At 52.2% G+C, this 7,496-nt stretch overlaps 1 long non-coding RNA gene across 2 annotated transcripts; it reads right to left on the bottom strand.

Annotated features, from left to right (window-relative positions):
• Positions 1 to 622: 622 nt before the first annotated feature.
• Positions 623 to 6,829, bottom strand: LOC138418063 (uncharacterized). 2 transcript variants are annotated; one of them, XR_011248400.1, is made up of 2 exons: positions 3,243 to 6,829; positions 623 to 2,674 (listed from the first exon to the last, which is right to left on the bottom strand). It is a non-coding gene; the product is annotated as an uncharacterized lncRNA (long non-coding RNA). The 2 variants fall into 2 exon arrangements; XR_011248401.1 differs by having other exon boundaries at positions 3,442 to 6,829.
• Between the last annotated feature and the right edge of the window lie 667 nt (positions 6,830 to 7,496).

Raw genomic sequence — 7,496 nt, 5'->3', positions numbered from 1 at the left:
TTCTCTGTTGCTGAAAGTGTCTTGGCAGAGATGGAGAGGTTAATCAGCAAGGCTCTTGCTAAGGGGATCTGACTGCTGCATGAAAGAAGGGGACTTATTAGCCCCTAGACTCTCTAGCCCTGAGAGTCTAGGATTATGTGCCGTCTGGATCTGGAAGGAAAGATGTGTATCCTGGAAGGAGAGAAGCAGGAGAGATGATCAGAGACCTGGGAATCTGGTTCCCAGCACAGAGGTAACAGTTTGGTCAGTTTAGTTGCTGAATAGGTGCTCAGTAATCCATATCTACTGAGTATTAGCTGTGATGCCAACACAGTACAAGGTCGTAAGGAGGTGTCACAGCATCTGTCCTAAAGGAGCTTTGCCTGAGAACATCGAATCCCATCTTCAAGGATCTGGGGGGGAACAGTACAGAGAAGAGAAAGAGGGAGAGCTAACATTTGTCAGAGGCCTGCTGTGTAGAAAGCATGGGATATATTCTCTCTCTAAAACTTTGTGAGTGATACACTATTATCTGCACTTTACAGGTGCAGAAATGAAGTCTCAAGGAGACTCATTTAGTCAGGGCTTCTGTATCAGTCAGGATGAGCCAGGTTATGCTGTACAAACAAACAGCCCCTGAATCTTTGTGACTGAAAAGCAGAGATTTATTTATTGCTCACTCTACGTATCTATCATGGGACAGTTATGGGGTCTGCCTCTTGCTGTTTTTCTCATTTAGGAACCCAGCCTGATGGAGCAACCACCACCTAGAACCTTGTCGGAAGGTGGGGGAAAATATAGAGAAGCAGGCATTGGCCCTTGAAGTTTTGATTTCATTGGCCACAGCAAGTGGTATGGCAACACCCAACTTCCAGGAGGCGAGAAGATCAATCTTACCACCTGTCTGAAACGAGGGTGCCAGGAGGCTGGTGCATAGCCCCACTGATGACCAATCTCCCAGCAAGTGGCAGGGCCAGAAGTCAAGTCCAGGTTATATCTGCTTTATCCTGTCGTTCTAGCGTCTGGTGACTCTCTGACCTCTGCATTGAGAAATGGCCGCATCTTGGTGACAGGGACACAGCACTGTGACCAGCCTCTCCTGAACCCCTCCAGCCCCAAGCACCCTTGGTCCCACTTATCATCCAGGCTCTTCATGAGGAATGTGCCCACTGATGCCGTAGCAGCATGAGAGGCTTGAGAAAGGCTGCAGAGTGCCTCCTCCCCTCGGCTCCGGGAACAGGGACGGCCCTCGCGGCCGGCAGAGACCAGGTACCAGTGACAGCCTCATCAGCAGGATGGAGCCAGAGAAGCTGGCGGTGATCTGAAGAGAGCAAGAGGGTGTGAGGGGGTACAAAAACCTAGCAGGCCAAAGGAGAGCCATCCTTGAAAGGAGCTTAGGGTCTGCTCACGCTGCCATCACGGGACCCGCCACCTCGGTGGCTTGACCCAGAGAAACGGATTTTCTGAGAGTTCTGGAGGCTGGATGTTCAGCATCAGGTGCCCGCAGGGTCGATGCCTGATGTGGCCTGCAGATGGTCCCCTTCTCGCTGTGTACTTGCATGTTCTTTCCTCTGTGTGCAAACATGGAGGGAGAGAGACACAGAGATGGCCAGCTTTGGTGTCCTACAAGAGTAGGGTCTCTCCCTGCCCACCCCCCAAAAAAAATTCCAGCCTGGAGTGATGGAGGAGGCAGGGAAAGTGGGACTGAGGCCTGGTTAGAGCAGTTCACTCTCTCCGTGATCCACGTCACCTTGAGGGCTTGGCTGCTCTGTCCACAGAGTCAGGGTGTGCCAGGTTCCTGGCTTGGGGTAGGGAGAAAGCATACAACCCTTCTCATCGCCCCTCAGACCCACTGTTTCTTGGTGGGCACAATGGAGATGGCCACTCTCACCTCGCACAGTTGCCCTGACAATCAGTGGAGTGAGGGTCCGTGGTCATCTTGAGGAGCTGGAGCTGCCTCGGAGTGCCCGTCCCCGCGGGGTGCCCGTCTCTTACCTTGTGTCCACACAGTGGTCAGGACATAGTTGGGCAGTAAATATGGGTGGGTTGAATGTGGGGCCAGGAAGTCACAGGAGAATAAGCCACGTGTGTGGGGAGCTGGAGGCCCTCTGCTCATCCTCGGCCAGAGCACATTAGCTTCTGCCTCGGGGAGCATGTGGGATGAGAGCAGCCAGCCAGTGTGGAGCCGAGGAAAGGCCAACCATGAGCTTTGGGGTGGATCCATGGGTTCGAATCCCAGCCTCCCCCCTTCCCAATGTTTCCTGGATGTATGATGTGGGGCCAGTTATTAGGGCCAACCTGTGACCCAGTGACTCAGTGTCTCTAAGATGGGAGTACTGGCCCCTTCCTTGGTGGAAATGAGGACCAAAGTCCAACACGTCTAACACGTGGGAGGGACTCAGTTCGCAGTAGCTAGTGCTGTTGAGATATGGATCAGCCGCTGGGACCAGTGGACATTTAGACCATTGGAGCATTAATAACTCTGTCCCCTTTCACTGCCTTGTTCTGGGGTGGGGTTGTAATGTTGGTGGCCCCCTGATGATGGCTCTGTGGCCTTCCCTGTCACAGTCCCTCCCTAAATCCCACACCTCGCCTGAGCCTCTTCATCAATGAGCTCCCCTTGTCGTTTCCTCATGGGCTGGTGCTTAAGCTGCAGATGATGGAGAATCACAGTCCTTCATCCCCAACCGGTCTCCTGATGGGAGGGTGTTTAAGTTTGACCAATGGCTTAATATTTTGTCCTCAAGAGGAGGCAGCCTCTCTGAGTGCCCCACCCCCCCAGCTGTGCATCATCGTAATGGCCCCTCGGAAGCACCTGGATGTCATCTGGAGAAAAACAGCCCCTTCTTCCAACCTTGGGCTTTTCTGCCAGTGTCATCGGTTTCTGACAAGCCCTCCTGATTTCTGCTTTCCTCCAGCCCTGCCCGGGGTGCGCAGGGCTCCCCACGGCCCTGGTAGATCCCTGATGGCTTCTGTGTTATTCCACTGTCCTCCCTTGATGACTCTTCCTCCCTCCTCATTATTCTTGCAGGACCACGGCTGTGGGTGCATGAACTCCTCTGGGCCGAGGCCCAGAGATGCGGCTGGATTTATGGATGTGCTTAACGGCACTCACAGTCAGATTCCCCTGGGCATTGTGAGGATGCCTTCAGCCACCTGGGGGTCCAGACTGGGCCTTTTAGTTGTATTCAAACTGAGTTTTATTGAGCACCCACCGCTGGCTGTAGCTGCTCTGGGCAGGGGGTCTGCATTTCACAACTTACCAAGTCTGCCCTTCGTCATCTGCATAGTAAGCATCCCCCATTCATTCACGTGTGCATCCTCCGGGCATCTGCTCCACACAGTGCGGAGCTTCTACTCCACAGCATGGACTGCACAAGGGTCTGTGCTTCTGGTGTTAGTACAGTATAAACAGTCCCTGACTCCTACAGGCTTGTGGGGAAAAGGAGACAGACACATTACCTCATTTCTGGAATGAGAAAGGAAGGCATCTGGGGAGCTCAGGAGGAGAGTCCAACAGGGCAGGGGTTGGGAGGGTGAGGAGGGGAGATCCGCTAGGCTTCTGAGAGGAGGTACTTCCTAGCCTGAGTCTTGGAGGAGCTATAGGACCGGGACCAGCAAAGGATGGCGCAGGGACAAAGGGTGAGCAGGCAGAGGAGGCAGCAGGGGCCCTACCCTTACAAAGGTAAGAGCAGGGACTGGCGGCTGCCGTGGTCCTTAATATAGGATCTGGCCCAAAGTCCTCATTTTATTTATTCCAGTTGTTAGGAGGACAGCTAGTGTTTAAGGAACTGCTTGAATCCATAAGCCTCAGTTTCCGCATCTGTAAAGTTACAAAAGTGAACTTATTCATTTCTGCTCTTCTCATGAGTTTGCACCGATTTGGTGACTTTGCATTCCAGGAGCTGAGTTCAGCTTTGACATTTATTATGTGTTTTCCTCCCAAGCGCGTGCTTGAGCTGGTTTGGCTGCTGAAGGCTGGAGTTAGTGTGACTCCTTGGCTTCAGGGGCCAGTGTTTGGTGGAGAGAAGCATCTTTCTCCATCTCAGGCCACCACAGCCCCATGTGAGGCATATAAATGCTGATGGAGTTCACTTCTTGTCAATCAGTGTTGCCAAGGAAGTCAGGGTGTTGCTATGAAAGCTTCTGCCAGGCTGCTCTGAAGAGAGAGGGCTGGGGTGGCCTTTCTTTCTAGCCCCGGAGAATCACGCCCACCAAGGAATTCCCTGCTGTTAAAGGACCTGGTCTGTGTATTTGTAAAAACCTTTCCAATCTCTGCCTTTTCTTTCCTATTCTTTCTTGTCGTAGAACTTCTCTCAAGGAAAGCCTGAGGACTGAAGTGGGTTAAAACCAAGGTTTGAAAGCCTCAGTGACTCAGGCTGGAGGAGGTTTTCAGAGAGATCCCGGCAGAGTCTGGTCAGGCTGGCTGCCCAGCGCCTGGCTTTCCTCTGAGCCCTGACCTGATGTTTGCAGGATCTTCCCTGGTCTTGGGCACCATCCCTGCATTTGGTGAATCATTGGCCAAAGCAAGCCGATTAGCGTGAAGTGCTTCTGGTGCCGTGATGCTGCCTGCCAGCGGGGCCCCCTCCTCGGTCCTCCTCCTTGTTAGCCTTGTCGGCTCTCCGGTGAAGTGCTTTGTGCTCTGACACTTCCCTCCTGCCACAGGTCCCAGGATCACCAAACCTGACCGCTTTCCTTCTTTTCCAGTGGCCAAGGCGTGGGCTCCCTTCTCCAGTGCATTTTCCACTGCGGCCTCTTGTTCTCTATTTAGCCCTGAACACACTGTTCTGGCGTAGTGCAGACAGACTCCAACCCACCCCATCGTGTCTGTCCTCCTTTCCTGCAGGGCCCAACCGAGTGGCAAGCAGTGACTGAAAGGGCTGATTCCTCATGAGTGTTGTTTTTCAGTTGCTAAGCCGTGTCCTATTCTTTGCGACCCCCTGGACTGCCGCACCTTAGACTTCCCTATCCTTCACTATCTCCCAGAGTTGGCTCAAATTCATGTTCTTTGAGTCAGTGATGCCATCCAGCCATCTCACCCTTTGTCGTCCCCTTCTCCTCCTGCCCTTGCATCAGGGTCTTTTCGAGTGAGTCGGCTCTTGGCATCAGGTAGCCAAAGTATTGGAGCTTCAGCATCAGTCCTTCCAATGAATGTTCAGGCTTGGTTTCCTTTAGGGTTGACTGGTTTGATCTCCTTACTGTCTTATGAGTGTGGTAGTGCTTATGAGTATAGTAGATTGGCTAGTCCTGAGTCTTCACTTCCTCCCTGTGATAGGATTATACACCCACACCCCTTGCCCTGGGAGTGTCTTTCTGTAGAGAAGGTGGTGTGTTTATCTCTGCCCCATTGCCTCTGGGTGTGGTCATGGGGTGTTAGCCAGTGAAATGCATGTAGATGCACAGAAGCAGGGTCTCTCATGGTGCTTGTGTGATTTCCCTCAGACTTGCACTTCTGCCATTTGTTAGAAGAAGGGGATGCCCAGATGAACTGCTGGTCCTAGAGACAGCTGTGGAGACTGGAGCTCACCTCTCACCCAGCAAAGCCAGATGTAGAGCTCCCCTGAAGTCCACAGACATTAGAGCAACTAATACTGCTGTGCCGCTGGGAGCTGGGAGTTGTCTGTTACACACAGCAGCTCTGCAGAAAACCATCTGATTGTTGCAGGAAATACTTGAAGATGCAGGGGCTGCGTCATTCTCCGCTCCATCAGATCCTACGTAAGAACACAGTAGGGAAGCCTCAAAGAGTTTTCTGAATGGAGACAGAGCGCGGGAAGCTGAACTGTGTGGTTCTTCACTCACTGTGCTTGGTTGATACTCTGTTCCCAAGTCCGGGTCCGGTGGAATTTACCACTGTGTTATAGCCCAGGTTTGTACGTGGAGTCTCTCCATTTTAAAGGATTGAATCAAGTTCATATGCCGTTCTGCAGGCAAGACAGAAACACTTCTGACCAGCCCACGAACTGCCAGTTTACAGCTTCTATTTCGTCTTCCCTGAAGGTACCCCTCCTTGGCGTTAGCTTCCATCCTCATGGAAGGACCTGGGAATGCAGAACAGCCTAGTGGTCCAGCCTGTTCCCTGGATGGTGTGCCTTTGGTGCTGCTGAGACAGTCCAGGTGTGCAGGGGGAAGAGCACAGGGCTGAGTACCCAGAGACTGGAGTGTGAGTTGGCATCCCTCCGCTAGTTCGACTTGCTGTGTGACCTTGAGCGAGTCACTTTCCCTCTCTGGGCCTCAGTTTTCTGATCTGTGTAATGACTTTACTACTTACAAGCTGAGAAGCTGGGAATGAATTAGGTAACCTCTCTAAATGTTAGCGTCCTCATCTGTGAAATGGGTTTACTGCTGCTCACCTGACTGAGTTAAACAGGAAATGAATCAGACATTAACAGAGGCTGTGAGCACACTGCCTGGCACCCACAGTCCACTGGAAATTCACTGTGGCTGCTGCTGCTGCTGCTGCTAGTTATTAACAACAACAATGATAAATGAAAACCATGGCCTGGGATTCTCTACCAGGAGCTGGGGACAAAAGTTGGCACATATAATTCTGGGGCAGCTGTGCTCCTTCTAGCAGAAAGGTACTGTTCCTGTTTTCTCTTGTCTAGTCCAGGGTCCTGCTACATCATCTCATTGCCTGCTGAACCCCTTGCTGCCCTATTAGATGTTCGCCTTACTCTCAGTTTCTTTACTCACAGCCACTTTGCAGCCCCATCCCCTACATCCAAGCCAGAGCACCCACCTTCCACAGACTGGCTCTCCTGGGCCTCCTCTCTGAAAGAGGACTCTGCATGGGGTTTCATGCGGAGATGTGGGACCCTTCCCGACTGCCAGCCTGCTGCTCACCGAAGTTTCTAAACCCTGTAGCACCCAGGTCTCTTTCCGCAGGCCTGGACCAATAGTAAACAAATGGATCAGAACCCTGCCCCAGCTGCCAGAAAGCTGGGGGGCAAGGTGAAGATGGTGTAATGTTTGATTCAAAGTAGTATCACGAATTAGCAGACCCTCTATGGAATCAGGGGACAGGAACTTGCTTCAAACTATCTTGAAAGAAAAAATAATTGATTCATATAACTTGGAAAGTCGGGGATTGAGCCAGGGCCTCTCAGACATTGTCACCTGTCTCTCCCATCCTCGCCATGCCTTTATGCCTTCTTGGTGCTGCTGCGTAAGTGTTCTCCACCTCTTTAGAGAAGGCAATGGCACCCCACTCCAGTACTCTTGACTGGAAAATCCCATGGATGGAGGAGCCTGGTCGGCTGCAGTCCATGGGGTCTCTAAGAGTTGGGCATGACTGAGCGACTTTACTTTCACTTTCCACTTTCATGCATTGGAGAAGGAAATGGCAACCCACTCCAGTGTTCTTACCTGGAGAATCCCAGGGACAGAGGAGCCTAGTGGGCTGCCATCTATGGGGTAGCCCAGAGTCGACATGACTGAAGCGACGTAGCAGCAGCGGCAGCAGCAGCAGAGAATGTGACTGGTGGAAACCCAAATAGAAACAGGACTGCCCTTTA

The sequence above is a fragment of the Ovis canadensis genome, chromosome 14 (assembly GCF_042477335.2).
Source record: "Ovis canadensis isolate MfBH-ARS-UI-01 breed Bighorn chromosome 14, ARS-UI_OviCan_v2, whole genome shotgun sequence".
NCBI classification, from domain to species: Eukaryota; Metazoa; Chordata; class Mammalia; order Artiodactyla; family Bovidae; genus Ovis; species Ovis canadensis.
Note: the sequence above shows the minus strand (reverse complement) of the source record. Positions and strands in the feature narration are given on the sequence as shown.